The sequence below is a fragment of the Cervus elaphus genome, chromosome 4 (assembly GCF_910594005.1).
Source record: "Cervus elaphus chromosome 4, mCerEla1.1, whole genome shotgun sequence".
NCBI classification, from domain to species: domain Eukaryota; kingdom Metazoa; phylum Chordata; class Mammalia; order Artiodactyla; family Cervidae; genus Cervus; species Cervus elaphus.
The window spans coordinates 39,784,114-39,804,072 of record NC_057818.1 but is presented as its reverse complement, the minus strand read 5'-3'; the positions used below and the strand labels follow the sequence as shown (position 1 = coordinate 39,804,072).

At 38.4% G+C, this 19,959-nt stretch overlaps 1 protein-coding gene across 2 annotated transcripts in view; it reads right to left on the bottom strand.

Moving 5' to 3' along the window:
* AP1G1 (adaptor related protein complex 1 subunit gamma 1) overlaps positions 1 to 19,450 on the bottom strand; it is an 84,678-nt gene extending 65,228 nt beyond the window's left edge. Inside the window, exon 1 of one of the 2 annotated variants that reach the window (XM_043899001.1) lies at positions 19,124 to 19,450. The gene's annotated coding sequence lies outside the window, so the exon portion shown is untranslated. The remainder of the gene's footprint in view (positions 1 to 19,123) is intronic. The other variant, XM_043899003.1, reaches the window with a different exon arrangement.
* Positions 19,451 to 19,959: the final 509 nt, after the last annotated feature.

Sequence of the window (19,959 nt, the reverse complement as noted above, 5' to 3'; positions counted from 1 at the left end):
TCACTGCTTGATGTGAATTCACCAAGAAAATACAGTTCCAATTGCAAACTTACTCAACAATAGTGTTACAAAATATATGAGACAAAACCTGACAGATATGAAAGGAAAAATAAACAACTCCTCAATTATAATTAAGAGACTTCACCATGTTCTCCAAGGACAGAATAGAAGACTTGAATGCCACTGTCAACTAACTGGAGCTAACGAATACCTACAAAACACCCCAACCAACAACAGAATATACATTCTTCTTAATTACAGAACATTCATCAAGACAGACCATATCCTGGACCACTGGGGAAAAAAGTTAGGGAATTCCAAGGTGGTCCAGTAGTTAATACTTGGCGCTTTCACTGGCTGGGGTTCAATCCCTGGTTGGGGAACTGAGATCCACAAGCCACACAGCCCCCCACCCCCGCCAAAAAATAAAAAATTAATAAAGTTAAACGAATGGAAATTAAAAAAAAAGAAAAAGGCCTCTGACCATAATGGAATTAAGCTAGAAATCAATAACAGAAAGCTAACTGGAAAACTCTCCATCTATCCTGAAATTAAACAATACATTCCCAAATAATCCATGGGTGAAAGAGGAAGTATCAAGGGAAATTAGTAAATATACTGAACTGAACAAAAACATAAACACACAGTAAAATCTGAGGTATACACTAAAGCAGTGGTTAATGGGAAATGTATAGCATTACGGATTTACCTGTCAACAATCTAACAACTAAGGTTCTACTTTAAAAAACTAGAGGGAATTCCCTGGCAGTCCAGTGGTTAGGACTCCTTACTTTCATTGCTGAGGGCATGGGTTCAATCCCTGGTCAACCCTGGTCAGGGAAGTGAAGTGAAAGTCGCTCAGTCGTGTCTGACTCTTTGCAATCCCATGGACTATACAGTCCATGAATTCTTCACGCCAGAATACTGGACTGGGTAGCCATTCCCTTCTCCAGGGGATCTTCCCAACCCAGGGATCGAACCCAGGTCTCCCACATTGCGGGCAGATTCTTAACCAGCTGAGCCACAAGGGAAGCCCAAGAATACTGGAGTGGGTAGCCTATCCCTTCTCCAGCCAATCTTCCCCGACCCAGGAATTGAACCGGGGTCTCCTGCATTGCAGACGTATTCTTTAATAACTGAGCTATTAGGGAAGCCAAAAAGAATATGGAACACGTCATGAATTTGCGTGTCAGGGAACTAAAAAGTAAATTAAAATAACCCAAAAGAACTAGAAAAAAGTAAACAATAAACAAATCAATGAAATTTTAAAAAAAAAGTCAATGAAGTCAAGTCAATGAAACCAAAAGCCAATGAAACCAAAAGCTTGTTGTTAGAAAAGATCAATGAAATTGATAAACCTCTGGCCAGACAATAAGAGAAACAATACAAATTAACAATATTAGGAATGAAAGGGGATATTACGACAAACGTTAAAAGGATAATTAGGTAATAGTATGAACAACTCAACGCACATTGCAACTGAACATCCACATGCAAAAAGAGAAAGAAAAAAAAAAAACTGAACCTTGATCTAACTCTCACACCTTATTAACTCAAAATGGATCCTAGATCTAAATATAAAACATACAACTATAAAACTTTTAGAAGACATAGGAGTAAACCTTCATGACCTAGGGTTAGGCAGAGTTCTTAAGACATTATACCAAAGGCACAATCCATAAAAGAAAAAAAATGATAAAATTGGACTTTTATAAAAAGTACAAACTTTTACGCTATGAAAAACACTGTTAAGAAAATGAAAAGACAAGTTACAGACTGGGATATCTGCAAATCACGTATCAATGAGGGACGTGTATTTATCTAGAACACAGACACACTTATCAAAACACAACAGTTAAACTAACCCAATTTTTTAAAACAAGCAAAAACTAAAATGGATACTTTAACAAAAAGCTAATAATAATAATAAATAAGCAAATTTAAAAGATGCTCAACTACATTAAGCGCTAGAAAAATACAAATTAAAACCACAATAAGATAACTTTCTTGCCTGGGAAATCCCATGGACAGAGGAGCCTGGCTGGCTACAGCCCATGGAGTCACAAGAGTCGGACACGACTTAACGACTAAAACACCAACAAAATACACCTATTGGAATGGCTAAAACACCAAGTGCTGGAGAGGATGCAAAGCAATTGGAACTCTCTTTCACACACTGCTGGAAGGCATGCAAAATGGTACTGCCACTCTGGAAAACAGTTTGACAGTTTCGTATAAACTTACAACATACACTTACCATATGATCCAGTAATCCTACATCTAGGAATTTATCGTAGAAAAATGGGGCTTATAAGGGACAGGGAACTAATAGGAGCTCTACTGAGCTAACCTCCATAAAGGTATCAAGCTGTCTAGAAAGCAGATCCTGAGTGCCAGGTTGAAAGGAAGTTCTTTTCAAACACAGGCAGTTCAGAAAAGGTGCCTGTCAAGCTATACCCATTTTGGACTTCTAAACAAGTGAACTGAGACTAAAAGAGAGGGTAATGCTTTAAATACATGGAGAAGGACAAAGACAAATCTTTGAGAACTTGTATTTCTCTTTATTTCTACCTTAGATATGTAAGAAGGTCTATTCTAAAAATTCTAGCCATTTCAAATCCTACAAAAGAGAAAAACAAAATGTCCTGTCTATGTTTTGGCCAAAGCACCAAAAGGAGGAAGTCACACCACAGGAACTATGCACTGGAAGCAATAGTAATTAGTCAAAGAATTACAAGTGAAGGAAAAATTACTGGGGAAGAGAATTGGGCCCAGTAAGCTAGCCTCTCCTCTTGCCTGCTCCCCAAGTCTTCTTACATTAATAAACCTTTGAGACTATGGTTTTATATTTTGAATAACAAACTCCTTAAATTGTTCAAACAAAAACTCTTAACATGTTGAATATTCCTCAGACACAGTTTCTATAAAGAAAAGAACATATTTAAAAGAAATGTTAAAAAAAAAAAAAAAAAAAAGAAATGTTAGTGCCAAAACAGTAAAACGAAGATCCTAGTACCTAACCACCCTTGTTGGCCCAACTACCTAGAGCAAGCCACTTGACTTCTCTAAGCCTCTCTTCCAGCAGTAATAAAATAAGGGTATTGAATAAATACTGAATATTGAAAAATGAAAACAAAAAATAAGAGTATTGAATCAGCTTTAAAAATCTATGAGAACAAATATTTAATGATCACACTATGTAGCATTCTATTTTCAGTCTGTCAATTTTAAAAGCATTATTCTTTACAAATCAAAGGTAGCCTCTTCATTTGACTGCTTGTACAGTCAGGCAATTCAGTACAAGGAAAAAATAGTTAAACCAAACTTTAATAATGAGCAAAATATTATATACTATACTTAACATTAAGTTTGAGAATTCTGAACTGAGAAAGCAGCAAGATCAAGGTCTTTAAACAGAAAATGATCAACAACAACAAAAGTTGAATAGCTGAAGGCCCATTTATAAAACAGAGAATACAGTATCATAAACGACATCAACACATCAACATAAGTATCATTTAAATTCGTTTCAAAATGGAAAGGGAAAATGTAAAAAATACAGAATCAGAAGTTAGCTTCATGTACCTGTTCTTTTTCCTCCTTTTTCAATTCACTTAGTCACACTACCCCAGAGATGTTTACATTAACAGGGAAACATGTTATACCAGTAAGTGCCAATCACTCATTCAACAAATATTTGCTGAGGCTTTGCTATGCCAGGCATTGTAATAGGTGCTGGGGACTGGCAAGGACATAGCCTCTATCCTTAAGATCTCAAAGTCTACTGAAGAAAACAGATTTTTAAATTCCAGCTACACAATAAAAGGCAAAAAGTGCTAATCAATGACAGAACACTGTATTTATGATAAGCCAAATATTGTCATGGCCAAACTAACACAATATATTTAGACATTTTTTTCTTTTGTGAGTGATTTCTGGATCAAACAAATCCAAAGTCCCATACATATATAGAGAGAGGTTTGTAGCACAGTTGTTTATTCACTCAGTCGTGTCCATGGACTGCAACCCTATGGACTGAAGTCTGCCAGGTTCCTTTGTCCATGGAATTTTCCAGGCAAGAATACTGGAGTGAGTTACATTTCCTGCTCCAGGGGATCTTCCTGACCCAGGGATCGAACCCTCATCTCCTGCACTGACAGGTAGATTTCTCACCACTAACCACCTGGGAAGCCCCTATGTAGCACAGTACCAGTACACAGTACCAGTACTCATTCAAAACCTTTAGGGGGAACTGAAAATTTTCTGGATTTTAGAAAGGTAATATAGTACCTACATAATACATCATAATTTGCCCATTATGTCTGGAGCATCTGTTGTTCTATTATCAAACAATATTTCTGCAGTAATACATAAGAATATTCACACCAAGAAAGGAAATAAATACTACAAACAGCCTCATATCTGGTCAGATCAGACTTTAACACAAAAAGAATTATGAAGAACATCTTTTGGCAATTTCAGAACTGATAAGAGATGATGTACCCTTGTTCAATGACCCTATCACTGTTTAAAACAATGTAAAATTACCTAGCTCCTATATCCCAGCTCCACAACTTACTAGCTGTGTCCCTGTGTAAATGTCTTAACCTCTCAGAATTCAGTTTCCTCGTCTGTAAAACAGGGACAGTATCTAACTCAATGGATTGTTACAAGAAATAAACCAGAATACACATAAAAGTCTTAGCAAAGTGCCTGGCACACAGTAATCACTAAATGAATGTTGGCTACATGAACAAATCATCCTTGCACAAAATAATCTTGAGCAAAAACAAGTTGCGGAAAGACACACAGCATTAATATTTATACAAGTTTAAAAGACATGAAAGTATGTGTTCTTTACATCTACTACAAAAATGCAGTAAGAGTATATGTGTAACTGGGGGCTTCCCTGGGGGTCCAGTGGCTAAGACTCTGTGCTCCCATTGCAGGGGCCTGGGTTCAATCCCTGGTCAGGGAACCAGATCCTATATCCTGCAACCAAGACCTGGGACAGCCAAATAAATAAATATTAAACAAAGAAAAAGAGTATATGTATAGCTGAATCACTTTGCTGTATACCTAAAACATACCTCAACTGTGAAAATGCAGTAAGAAAATAAGAATGTGTATGTGAAAGACAATCATCTGGAAAGTATCTGACTGGGGTAGTATTACACAGGAAGCTTCAGCTATATTGGTGGTATTTTACTTCCTGGACTAGGCAATAGGTAAATGAATGTTTATTATTATTTTCCATGTGCTTTATACCTGAAGTATTTCTAACAATTAGACTCAAACACATCCATGTATTAGACATATGTAATGAATGCTGTAGACCACATCACCTACTTTCAGTACAATGTAGAAGATTTCCTTATTTTTTGAAAGTGTTTACTTGCTTTTCAAAATACTCAAAAACTATGAGATTCCTCAACATATAACAGCTTAAACATCTATCATAAAAAAACAATAACTCTATCCTTGAAAATAAAAACTTGGTAAGGATATAATTTATAGTAATGACTCAACTATACAGAACATAGCTGAGAATCCAAAACACATTTTTATAATCTCATGCAGCCAACAGAAATTCACATCAACACATATCAACACGGAACATCTACTTTACTCTTTATTCAGCTTTTTCCAGAATAGAACAAATTAGAAAACTGGAGGACAAACTGAAGAGAGTGCGAGCGGGAGAAAGAAGTTGTTTTGGGAAAGGACACTGATGGTAGTTAAAATGTCACCTAACAGCAAAGGAAAAAAAAACAAAAACGGCTGCAAAACAAACAAATAAAACTTGTATCTAACAGAAGCAAGCATTCAAAAGCATAATGCAAGATTTATAAATTCTGGAGATCTGCTCTAACAATACTGTGACTATACAATATTATATTGTGCAACTGAAAATTTGTCAAGAGGACAGCTCTTGCTGTATTCTAAAAAAAACCACACAAATATTCTAAAAATTCCACAATCTAAAAAATAGCTTGTGCCCTTTACCAATTTCTATCTTATTAAAAATTGTAGATGATTAATCAAAAAGGAAAAGACCAAATTACTGATAAATCTCTACCCTTGACTTCCACAATAATTACCTTGATTTACAACTTTTTAAAAAAATCCAAAATTAAAGCATTTATCTTATACACACTTACACACACACAGAGCATAGCAGTCTGACGATACTTAGTGTGCTAGTAAAAAGTCTTCAACTCTCCCTAAAGTCCTAAGAATATTAATAAGTTAAAAATAGTACCATATTCAGTTTTTTAAAATAAGACCCTGGCTCATCAAGGAATGGCTCATAAAGATCAACATATAGCATTTAAAGCAGAAGGTAGAAAAAAACTGAATATAAAATTATATCCTAACTCATCAAATTATATACATTGTTGTTTTGTCGCTAAATTGTGTGCAACTATTCGAAACCCCATGGACTGTAATCTTCCAGGCTCTTCTGTCCATGGGATTTCACAGGCAAGAATACTAGAGTGGGTTGCCATTTCCTTCTCCAGGGGATCTTCCCAATCCAGGGATCAAACCCATCTCTCCTGCACTGGCAGGCAGATTTTTTACCACTGAGCCACAAGAGAAGCCCAAATTATACATTAAATATGTACCATTTTGTGTATATCTCAATAAAGCTGCTCTAAAAACTAAACGTAACAGTTACATGAAAATAAAACAGTATCCATGGAATAACCAATTTCTAAAAATTATATAGTTCAAATACCATCTACTCTCATTCGTTTAACTACCTGATCCGTCAAAGACTGAGAAAGATATATTTAAGTCTATCACCATGATTACGTTTTTGTCAATTTCTCCTTTTATGTCTAACACATTTAGTATTTCAATGGTTTCAGTCAATGCCTAAACATCCATATGTTTTATATGTACATGCATGTACATGTTTTCAAAATAAAATGTCCCTCTGTCACCTTTTGAAAAACTTAAAGTAAAAAGTAAAACACTTATTATTACAAGGATGAAAAGCAAACACAAAAAAATTAAGTCTGATTTGCCAAGCAACAGGAGCCATGGATAAATGTATTCTATTTAATTAATGGTTATTTGATAAATAAGGATGAAAACAGAAAAAAAAGGAAGTATGAAATTCATTTTGGAAAAATTTCTACCCAAATTGGTTAAACAAAATTGGGTTTTGAAGCTTAAAACTAAATCAATATTATTTTACATATCAAAGTAATCAAAATTATAAATGCTTCATATAGAAAAGAAAAATTTTAAATAATAGAAGAGACCAGGAAAAAAAAAAGACTGCAAATGTTCCAATTCACCTAAATCTTATCCCTGAAATGGTGAAAACAGTTACTTTCCAAAATTTCCACAAAACCCTTTGTGGGATAAAACCATCAATACCATCTCCAAGCCATGATCACCTCTTTTTTTCCTCTGAAATACCTATTTTTCCCACTCAAATATAAGCTCCCTAAAGCCTGATTCTTGATTATTTTATTAATCCTTATATTCCCCTTGCCTTAAAGACTAGGAACTGAATAAATACTGCATTTATTGAATTCTAAAGAGTAGAAGGGAACCAGGGCTTCCCTGGTGGCTCAGAGGTTAAAGCGACTGCCTGCAATGCGGGAGATGTGGGTTTGATCCCTGGGTCGGGAAGATCCCCTGGAGAAGGAAATGGCAACCCACTCTAGTATTCTTGCCTGGAGAATCCCATGGAGGGAGGAGCCTGGTAGTCTACAGTCCACAGAGTCGCAAAGAGTCAGACACGACTGAGCGACTTCACTTTCACTTTCTTTCACTTTAAAGAGTTCAGTTCAGTTCAGTTGCGTCGGACTCTCTGTGACCCCATGAATCGCAGCATGCCAGGCCTCCCTGTCCATCACCAACTCCCAGAGTCTACCCAAACCCATGCCCATCGAGTCGATGATGCCATCCAGCCATCTCATCCTCTGTTGTCCCCTTCTCCTCCTGCCCCCAATCCCTCCCAGCATCAGGGTCTTTTCCAATGAGTCAACTCTTCGCATGAGCTGGCCAAAGCATTGGAGTTTCAGCTTCAACATCAGTCCTTCCAATGAACACCCAGGATTGATCTCCTTTAGGATGGGCTGGCTGGATCTCCTTGCAGTCCAAGGGACTCTCAAGAGTCTTCTCCAACACCACAGTTCAAAAGCATCAATTCTTCGGCACTCAGCTTTCTTCACAGTCCAACTCTCACATCCATACATGACCACCGGAAAAACCACAGCCTTGACTAGCCAGACCTTTGTTGGCAAAGTAACGTCTCTGCTTTTTAATATGCTATCTAGGTTGGTCATAACTTTCCTTCCAAGGAGTAAGCGTCTTTTAATTTCATGGCTGCAATCACCATCTGCAGTGATTTTGGAGCCCAGAAAAATAAAGTCTGACACTGTTCCCCATCTATTTGCCATGAAGTGTTGGGACTAGATGCCATGATCTTAGTTTTCTGAATGTTGAGCTTAAGCCAACTTTTCACTCTCCTCTTTCACTTTCAAAGAGTAAAAGACCCTTATTTAAAGAAAATGTACTTGTCCTTTCCAGAGCATACAAAATAAAGTGCACTGGATACTCACTAACAGCCAAAGAAAAGGCATCAGAACTTAACCCAGTCCTCTATTCTAGCATACTTAGTTCTAACTTTCTTCCCACTTCTGACCTCACAGTCCCTGGCTGTGAGCTCTGAGCTGACAGTCAACAGTCAAATACATAAAGGGTGGGACTCACACTGCTATCTGATCCTGCTTCCTCTAAACTTAAAGGTATTTGAGCTCTAAATCTAAAAAGAAATCCCAAATTAAAAGTGATTTTTCAATATGAAAATTATCTCCTTTTCTAGCCACCCACTATACCTGAAATCTTTCTTGATAAACACTAAGAAAAGAAATTAAGATTTCTGTTAACTTTACCACCAATCACAGACTTCTAAGTATGGCTGAGAGTGCTCAAGGAACCCAAAGTAACACTGGGCAAAACCCTCCAAAAGAAGTTACCATGCTTTCTCTCTCACACTCTCCCTGTGATCTATACTTTCAAATTACGCTCCACATAAAACCCCAATTTCAGATTTTTATCTCGTATGTATATTTGAATTGCTTTAGTATATTTAAAACTTGCAAAAATACCAAGACCAAAATAGTAAGAAACGTAAACCAAACTAATCAACAGTATTATGCTTCAATCAGACTTTTACTTTACAACGCATCTTACAGACACTGCTGCTGCTGCTGCTAAGTCGCTTCAGTCGTGTCTGACTCTGCGTGACCCCAGAGACGGCAGCCCACCATGCTCCTCCATCCCTGGGATTCTCCGGGCAAGAACACTGGAGTGGGTTGCCATTTCCTTCTCCAATGCATGAAAGTGAAAACTGAAAGTGAAGTCATGCAGTCGTGTCCGACTCTTCGCGACCCCATGGACTGCAGCCTACCAGGCTCCTCCGTCCATGGGATTTTCCAGGCAAGAGTCCTGGAGTGGGGTGCCATTACCTTCTCCATTACAGACACTACCTGTCATTAGTCTGACTTAGATGAGTTCTCTCAATGTCTGTGTTTCTGTAGTTTTCTTTCTTTGGGGTAAAGTGGGCAGGGAGGGGGAAGCAGCACACATCTATTTCTCCTGTATGAAGAAATTTGTTCATAAAAAGGAACTCTTGTACAGAGTGAAGAAAAAGGGGTGGCCAGTGTTAATACATCACTGTTTGAATAAAAGAGATTAAATCTTGGGATAAGTATTTTGGTCTCTGGAGAGGGAAAACACCATTGTCAGACAGGGACAGTTCTTTCATCAAGTTTCACCTTGGCCTAGAATGATAAAACACTCACGCCCATCCAACTTTATAGGATCTGGTTTCAGGCTCACAATGCAACTTTCTGATTATTAATCACCTTTGGAAGTACTTTGCCTCCCAAACACCTTCATACAAGGAACAGAGGACCCCACAAACTAGATACAGGTAATTCAACAGAAAAGCATAACCTCTTATGAATTACAACACTGTTATCCTAACACATCAGTGAGTCTGATCAGGATTAATCATTCCCAGGTAATATTAAAATGGAATTTCTGGATCTTCAAGAGCAAGGCTGTGAAATGTGTGACCACATTAGGATATTACCACACCCTGTCTAAGCAATCACCTGGTATCCCTCTATGAGATCTTAAGCTCAATTGTCCTTCAACTGTCAGTGTTACAGGAATCTTCTTTTATGCTTAATTATCCATCAACAAAACTCACCAAACCTGAGATTTTAAAATTAGATATATATATAAATGTAAATATGCCTACTGAACAATTCAGTCACCTTAATTCATAGGAAAATAAAGGCCAAATAAACAATGACAGATGAGCATTATCAATTTGACACAAATAAAATAAAAAGCAATTTTTCACTCTTAACCCTAATATTAGCAAAGATATACCACAGAGGCCTCAATTATCAAAAACGGTCACAAAATGCTACAAATAAAATCTTAATTTGTTTTAAAGGTATGCCCTAAAGGGTAAGATGCACTCTCATGTGAAATGCTGGGCTGGATGAAGCACAAGCTGGAATCAAGATTGCCAGGAGAAATATCAATAACCTCAGATATGCAGATGATACCACCGTTATGGCAGAAAGTGAAGAGGAACTAAAGAGCCTCTTGATGAAAGTGAAAGAGGAGAGTGAAAACGTTGGCTTAAAACTCATTAAAAAAACTAAGATCATGGCATCTGGTCCCATCACTTCATGGCAAACAGATGGGGAAACAATGGAAACAGTGACAGACTATTTTTGGGGGCTCCAAAATCACTGCAGATGGTGACTGCAGCCAAGAAGTTAAAAGGCACTTGCTCCTTGGAAGAAAGGCTATGACCAACCTAGACAGCATATTAAAAAGCAGAGACATTACTTTGCCAACAAAGGTCCGTCTAGTCAAGGCTATGGTTTTTTCCAGTGGTCATGTATGGATGTGAGAGTTGCACTATAAAGAAAGCTGAATGCCAAAGCGCTGATGCTTTTGAATTGTGATGCTGGAGAAGACTCTTGAGAGTCCCCTGGACTGCAAGGAGATTCAACCAGCCCATCCTAAAGGAAATCAATCCTGAATATTCATTGGAAGGACTGATGGTGAAGCTGAAACTCCAATACTTTGGCCACTTGATGCAAAGAACTGACTCCCTGGAAAAGATCCTGGTGCTGGGAAAGATTGAAGGCAGGAGGAGAAGGGGACGACAGAGGATGAGACGGTTGGATGGCATCACCGACTCAATGGACATGAGTTTGAGCACCTCCGGGAGCTGGTGATGGACAGGGAGGCCTGGCGTGCTGCAGTCCATGGGGTCGCAAAGAGTCAGACACGACTGAGCTGAACTGAATTGAAAGGGAAGATAAATCTTAAAGGAAATATATGTACCTCATGTGAATACAGGTGCTTTAACTTTTGTTTTGATATCTTTCATATAATGAACATGCATAATTTGAGAATTCTTGCTTTAAAAATTCCAATTAACAAAAACCACAAGAATGGATAAATCAAGCAAAACTGAAAACTTTCAAAATAAAAAGGTGGCATTCATCCTAAAAGGACAGAGTCACAGTTATCTATGGGTACTTTTCTACAGATGACTTCAGAAAGCTATGAGAAAGTGATTTAATACTAAGACAACAAATTTTCTCTAGCATATTCTTCACGAATCCAAGTTCTGTTAATTTGAGATAGCCAAGAAGAGAGTGGGGAGGAGACGCACTGGTCTATAGGAGATGAAAGATTCATTTTTAACCTATGTTTGACATGAGCTAGAAACTGGGGGTGGGGGATTGAAGTCCCATTGATAACAGTCAAAAACTATAAGATATCCAGGAACAAATTTAGCAAGAAAGGTATATGAACTAGATGAAGACAACTATTAAATCTATGAAATCTTTACTGAAGAAACTAAAATAAGACCTCAATAAATGGAAACGTTATAATATGGAAAAGTTATCATCATTTAAAAATGTCAGGCCTTCCAAAATTAATACATGAATATAGTGTAATTCTAAACACTGACTTGGCTTTTTTGAGGCTTTCTGAACTCAACAGAATTATATTCAACCAATATAGATAAGAATAAATATTTAAGAATAGTCAAAAAAAAAACTGAAAAGTACAGTGACAGGAGCTCTTCTTAACAGAGCATAACTTTCTATATAAAGCTATGATATTCAAAACAGTAAAATAATGGTACAGGAAGAGTAAAACAGAACATCCAGAAATAGAGCAAACATATATGGGAACTTAACATACGATAAGGCAGCACTTAATTCATTGAAGAAAGGATGGTTTATTTAGTCTGGACACAGCTGGCTCTCTATACAAAAGAAAATCATATAAGACCCCTTACTTTATATCAGATAAAATTTAACTCTAGATTAATAAATTCATGTGTTATACAACAAAGAATTAATATACCATAAGACGTTCCTGCAAGATAGGAGAAAAAGAAAAATGAAGCAAGGGCACGAACAGGCAATTCACAGTAAAGGAAATTCAAAAGACCACAAAACATACTAAAAGAGGCTAGCTCCAGCAATAATCAAGGAAATTAAAATTAAGACACAACTGAGAAACCATTTAGCAACTAGCAGACAAGCAAAAATTAAATTAAGTAATGTCATCTAAAGATGTGACGTTATGGAGAACCCACTGCTAGTGGAGATGGAAATTATGACAACCTACTAAAAGAGTAATCTGGCAACAGTAACATTTAAAATATAATTCCTTTAACTCAGAAATCCCACCCAAGAGATTTTACTCTGCAGAAATAAGAGCATCAGCAAATAAAGGGACATGTAAAAGGATGTCTAGTGCACTACTTTGTAGTACAAAGACCTAGAAACAGCCTAAATGTATACAAGAAAATGACTGAATAAATTATGTAGAGTACATTCACACTGTGAGACATAATAGGGTTTTCTTTTTCTAATTTTTTAATTGGAAGATAATTACAATGCCGTGTTGGTTTCTGCTGTACAACAGCATAAATCAGCTATAAGTACACACATATCTCCTCCCTTCCACACTCCCACTCCACCCCTCTAAAAACAAGGTAGAATTATACTTACTGACCATGATGTGTTAAGCAAAGTTTCAGTTACAGAGTAACGTAAAAAGTACGATCTACCCTTTGTAAAAACGAAGCACCCCATGTATGTCCATTAATGTTGTATACACAGCACTTCACCAAGCATAGAGAAACGCTGAAGCAGACTCAAAGCCTGGCTAAATGTTGGGGGAGTAATAGCAAAGCAGCTGGGGAAATGAACAGGTGTTTTTTCAGAAGTATGTCTTTAGTTTTTTTTTTTCACTTATTACAGTGGACGTCTATTATTTTGTAAACAGATTAAGAACTTTTTTAAAATGCCTCAGCACTGTTACAGTAGATTTTTCAAAAACAGTGGGAAAGTCGATAACATATCACTAAACTATCAACATATTCCCATTTTGAGGAAAAAGACTGAAGTTCTCACCTTACTATTAGTTCCCTGAGCATAATGAATTACATAACAGGTATTCAAAAGAAAGAAAAAAGATGGCAGGCAGAGCAAATTTCTTTGCTGTCACTTGAAACTTTGGCATAACAAAGGGTCTGAGTAAATTACAAGTAGAAAATGAAAATATCCATTTTGGAATTAAATATCTAAATAATATTTCCAAAGACAGACAAATAAGGTTTTGTATATGTTCTAAATCTGAAAATAAATTTCAGTAACATCAATTCTATCAGTCACAAGTAAATGACCTGCAGTAAACTTCCATGAGTGTCCCATGTGGTTCAGTAGATAAAGAATCTGCCTGCTATATAGGAGACACAAGAGACTTGAGCCTGACCCGTTAGGAAGATCCCCTGAAAGAAGGGCATGACAACCCACTCCAGTGTTCTTGCCTGGAGAATCCCAAGGACAGAGGAGCCTGGCGGGCTACAGTCCATGGGGTCACACAGAGTCAGACACGGCTGAAGGGACTCTGCATGCACACCAGGTGCTATATACTAGGGATGCCATAAATTAGATAGTTCTTGTCCTTTGAAGATCAGGACAAGTAAACAATTCCACAAATATTAAAAAAAAAAAAAAAAATACTACAATCCTTTGCCTGGGATAGAGAGGAAGAAACAACAGATTCACTAGTTGGAAGGGAGAAAGAAAAGCATTCCAGATATAAGCAGAAGAGGTACAACGAATGAAAGAACACTTAAGGGTTCAAGGAACAACAAAAGTTCAGTGTGCGTAAATAACACAACCAAACGCTAGTGAAGTCAAATTACAAGCAACTTCCTCATTCTACTTTCTTAAGTAATGAACACCATTTATTAAACTTTCACCATGTAAAGCTTCTAAAGAAAATACAGTGCCCATGCCTTCACTGATAGAAATACACAATTTTAAAAGTCACATACATTGATTGAGTACTAACAGAAAGGAGTCCCAGGTGGCTCACTGGTAAAGAACTCGCCTGCCAACAGAGAAGACAAAACAGACAAAAGTTCAATCCCTGGGTCAGGAAGATTCCCGGGAGTAGGAAATGGCAGCTCACTCCAGTATTCTTGCCTGGAAAATTCCATGGACAGAGGAGCCTGACAGCCTTCAGTCCATGGTGTGGGAAAGAGTCGGACACAACTGAGCGACTATCAGAAAAAGAGGCTCTTCCTTCTTCTTCTATTTGTTTCTTGTTTGCTTTCTTTTTTGGCCACACCATGACGCATCCAGGATCTTGGTTCCCCGACAAGGGATCGAACCCAAGCCTCCTGCAGTGCAATCAAAGCGTTTTAACCACTGGTCCACTAGGGAAATCCCAAGGCTCTGTCTTCTTACAATAGTTTTCCTTCAATACTCAGACCCCAAAACCCCTAACAATAAATACAAAGATTCAATTAACTCTACACAGTGTACCTATTTCTTCAATTAGTTTCCCCATCCATCTCAAACCAGTATTTTCACATTTTAAAAGTATCATGTTTTCAAAAATCTCAAAAAGTGGGAAGGGAATCTCTTGTGCAGACTTTAAAAAGGAATTAAAAAAATTAACTTCCCTTCCTTCTCTTCAGCTTGAAACTGAACAATTTCCCAAGGGTGAGGTTTAGCAAGCAGAAACTAAACTGAGATGTAAAAACAGTAGTGGAACTTCTTTTGAGTTGTACAACTGTGTGATCATTTACGAAAGTTAAATCTTATGATCAAATAGTGTACACCATCTATGCTATGACAATCTTAATTTTAACCCCAAGGCTGACAAGGAGGAGATTACAAATGTTTTACATCTCCAAAGATTAATAAGTACATGTCTTTCTCATATTTGCTCTTTCCAAGAATCTACAACATTAATCTCAAAGCCAGACAAGCTGCACAGCCTAGGATGCTCAGCCCAAAACAATCAGCTAAACATGCAAACTGGAGTGAGCAAAGCAACAGATTTTCAGGTTACACTGTGACTGCTGCACTGTAACAAAGAAAGGGGGGTGAAAACTACTTGCCTTTAAGATGTCTTTAATTATTAATAAAGTACAAAGGTCACATATGTTTTCTTCATCTTTTAAAAAAAATCTTTTTTCTTTCTAAGCCTGCCTGTTTTTCACTGGCAGCATTTATAACTCATTAATTTTCTTCTCCAATAGTTTGAGTAGTGGAAAACAAAACCCCACCAAAAAAGGCAAAACTTCAAAGTACCTAGTTAAAAAAAAAGCATTTCTCATTTTAATCATATTATCCTAACCCTTGCCCTTTTTGTACAAAAGTGTTAGTTAATACTGACTCAACAAGTTTGGCAAGTGTGGGTTTTTTTTTTCCTTCCACTTTTGGACCCTTCAAACTCTGACAAGAGATTGTTCTAGTGACCAGAATTCATAGCAAATTAAGTATTTTCGATGACTCCTTCAGTGAAAAACCTTGTATGTACTTTAAATGTAGAAATGATGCCTTTACTGAAATAAAATTTTCTATACAAAAAGGCAAATGAAAGAATCCTAATACTTTTTGCCAAAAATGATTTTCAAAACCTGTAAGCCAACAAATGTAAGCGCTTACATTAATCTGTATGTTCTCTTAATTTTAAAACTGCTTACTACTTTAATGGGTTTCCCTGGTGGCTCAAGCGGATTCTTTACCACTCGCCTGCAATGCAGGAGACTTGGGTTTGGTCTCTGGGTCGGGAAGATCCCTTGAAGAAGGGAATGGCTACCCACTCCAGTATTCTTGCCTGGAGAATTCCACGGACAGAGGAGCCTGGCGGGCTAGTCCATGGGGTCGCAAAGAGTCAGAAACTACTGAGCAACAAACACATAGCTACTGTAATATCATCCTGCATGAAAGAAACTGAACAGGTAACAAAAGGATGAAAGTAAAAATCAAGAACTGAAAACAATTCATAAAGGAAGACTGAAAGACAAGCACCTAACACAGATAAAACAAGTTGCTGCAGGTGGAAGAAAGGTAATAGTTTTAGAGTTTCTGAAGCTAAACCAAATTAGTTCTAAAGTTTTGATATCAATTACTTCCTGCTGTACATACAAAATTTTTAAATCCTCATCAAATGCAAATAAGGAGATTAAGCATTTTGATAATCTGTTTTGGTATGTGTTTTCCCAATTCCATTTTCTTAATTAAAAATAATCTTTTGGAAAATATTTGTTCAACTTTTTTAATTTGCATAGAATTATTACAAATCACATAAAAACTTGTTTTTGTCTTTGCACACGACTAATCTCAAGACTACTTTAAAAAATAAATAGTATGATGAAATATCACCAAAGTATTGCTGACAATTTTTGTACTTTATAGTTTCACTCTAAAATTCATCTTCAAATTTAGAACTGCTGTCAGTGAAACAGATCAAAGAACAAGCAACTGCTCCAAAAGAAATTAAGGTTTCCTAAACAATGTTTATTTCAAGTATGGAACTCCAACAATCCCTTAGACCAAGTAGACATTCAAGTGTAATCAATCAAAGGTGCACTAAAATAAACAACACTTATCATTTGCAAGGCAAAAGGATGCTTTCTCCAACTGAACGCAAACTGCCTAAGAATGAATGACATTTAAATACCAGTACTTAATACCATGAAATGAACTAAGTTAACACCCATCTGATAGCTCTCCTAATACTTAATATTGGGAGTATTTGATAGTGTAACTCAGAAAGAACATTTCAGTAGCAACTACAAGGGGATACTCAGTATATGAGTGCTGCCTGCTTAGTTGCTCAGTAGTGTCCGACTCTGCAACCCACCAGGCTCCTCTGCCCATGGGGATTCTCCAAGGCAAGAATACTGGAGTGGGTTGCCATTTCCTCCTCCAGGGAATCTTCCCAACCCAGGGATCGAACCCAGGTCTCCCGCATCCAGGGCAGATTCTTGACCATCTGAGCACCAGGGATGCCCCAGTATATGAGAGAGGATTCCATGTATCTTGTTAGACAGCCCTTTAAACCAAAAAGAGACTCCATGGCTTTAGAGTAAATATACAAACAGTAAATAACACATTTTTGAAAAGTCTCCTGAAAACAAATACCAAGAACACTGACTATTTACAGTGAAACACTCACTCTTCTACTGAGACATCATATGACTAGTACAGGAATTTATCTACCTGATAATAATGCACTTATACATGGATTAGAAGTATTGAAAGATTTGGTCAAGTTCAAGTTATAAATTTAAGTTTCAGCAGTCACTAGGGTACCGTCTCAAATAACTTACATATCCCTTTTGCAGATGTGAAAACCCAGGCTGAGGTGAAACAGAGGTGACTCAGTCACACTCATCTAACTTGAATTATAGGAAATAATCAGTGAATTACAGTGAAATGTTTTTTATTCAAGTATACTATACTGCAAACATAACAAGAATAGAATGAAAGTGGTGAAATTACGGGTGCCTGGAGAGTCTATATTTTTAAAGCAAAAGTTAAAGCGTATAAAGTATGATAAGCATTATGGGGAAAAGTAAAAGTGAATATTTAAAATCCAACTAGTCCCAGAAAAATACCATACACGAAGTCAATCCAAGTATTTTTTCGGAGTTAGTCAACGAAGAACACTACTGTACAAACCACTTGAAAGTTAAAATCACTAAGAAATCTTCACTCCTCTCTTCCGTTAACTAATCCCCACAGTATCTTTAAAAAAAAAAAAGGTTACTTTCCCTTCTACCAATGTCAGACTAAGATTCTTTTTCACAGGCAGATTGCCCTGGGCAGGGATACACAGCATCAAGAAAATATGTTAAGTGTCCAAAAGTACCCAAAAGCTACGTGTTCAGCCCAGGAAGGGATGAGAAAACATCTGACAGCCTCTCCCTACCACCTTCCCCCAAAAGCCCTTTACTCAGCTTTATAAACATGTACTGTTGAAGCACACTCTTGAGCGAGTGGTTCGACGAGTCTCCTACACCAAACCCTAACTGAGAAACACAACCAACCGTCCCGACTCTGTCAAGCCGCCAAGAAATTCGGGAGAATTATTAATAACTGATGCCTGCAGGATCAGGACTTTGAGAGAAGGGTAACCAATGTATTCGCAGGTGAGTTTAAGAAAAAAAGAGGGGGGCAACCCCAGAAAATTGGGAAAGAAGTTGGTCGAAAGGTTAGAGAGAGGCGAGGCCGACGTCCAGTTCAAAGAGAACGGCAATGCGGGTGCAGACAACGATTAACTAACTGAGCATTTGGAAATACAGAAGAGAGTTTCACGAAAGACCTGACTAGGATGCAAGATACAAGAACACTGCTGATACGTGGCACGCAGAAGACACGCGGAGGTGGGACCCGCCCCGCTAACCCCAGGCTCTCTGAATGAGTCCTCAAAGGAGGAGTGCAGCCTGAGAAAGTCAATGGGTCCAAGGAGGTCCGCACCGGCCAGGCAACGCCATAACACAGACGCAGCCGCGTGCGGAGCCTCCGGGTCTGAGGCCTCGGGGTTGGCCCTCAAAAAGTCGGAACAACCCCTGTGCTCCCGGCCCCTCCTGGCCCAGTCTCTGTCCTCTCTTCTCACCCTCCACGATCTGGGACCGGACCCCTGGGATAGACAGGGAGCTTCCGGCCGAGCGCTCCCGGCAGGCGCAGAGTAAAACAAGAAGTATTCTCTTAGCGCCGCGACTGACACTCACCGGCCCGAAACCTCGAATGAAACCAGCAGCTCCGGGGGCGGCGGCAGCAGTGGCAGCAGGAACCGAACATCCAAAATGGCGGCTCCCTCGGCCTCACCACCGCTACTGCAGGCGGAGGGATCTTAGGTGGGAAGGAGTTTTTAACTAACTTTGCACACTATCACAGAAACTCAGGTCCCTATCTCTCTTTGCTTCTCGGTCCCGCGTCCCCAGACTGCAACTTCTTGTGCTTCCCCTCTCCTATTATCCAAGAACTCGGACCCCACCGAGGACTATTTGCCAAGGAGGAGGTGACTGCTCCTGGAAGAGCGACGCAAAGCGTAGCAAGGTTCGGGGCTGTCACTGATGACGCGAGACGCTGCTGCCGAGTCACCGCTGCGAAGAGTCTGAGCGAGAAAGATCCGGTGGACCCCAGAGCCCACGAACATAGGTTCCGCCTGCGGTGGGGTGGGAGCTGGGCTACCAGGAAGTGGCGGGGCCACCTGAAAAGGGTGGGGCTAGCAAGGTAGCGGAGGAAATGGAGAGGCGAGGCAGGTAGAGGCGGAGAATACTGAGCCTGGCCGAGCTGCTCCTAATCCAGCAGAACCCCAAATTCTTACCTATCACTTTTGAGACCTTAGCTTTCACTGTAGGTTAACTTTAGGATCATGCTCCAAGTAGTCTTGGATTCTGAAGTTTTGTCATCTTTGCAACGCATTTTATAAAAATACGAGAGGATGTCACAGAAGAATAGATTTCAAGCACACCATCACCTGCCACCCTTTGGCATTGAACAAGACATTTAGACTCTCTGGGTATCAATTTCTTCATTGTAAAATGAGAAGATGTGTTCTAGT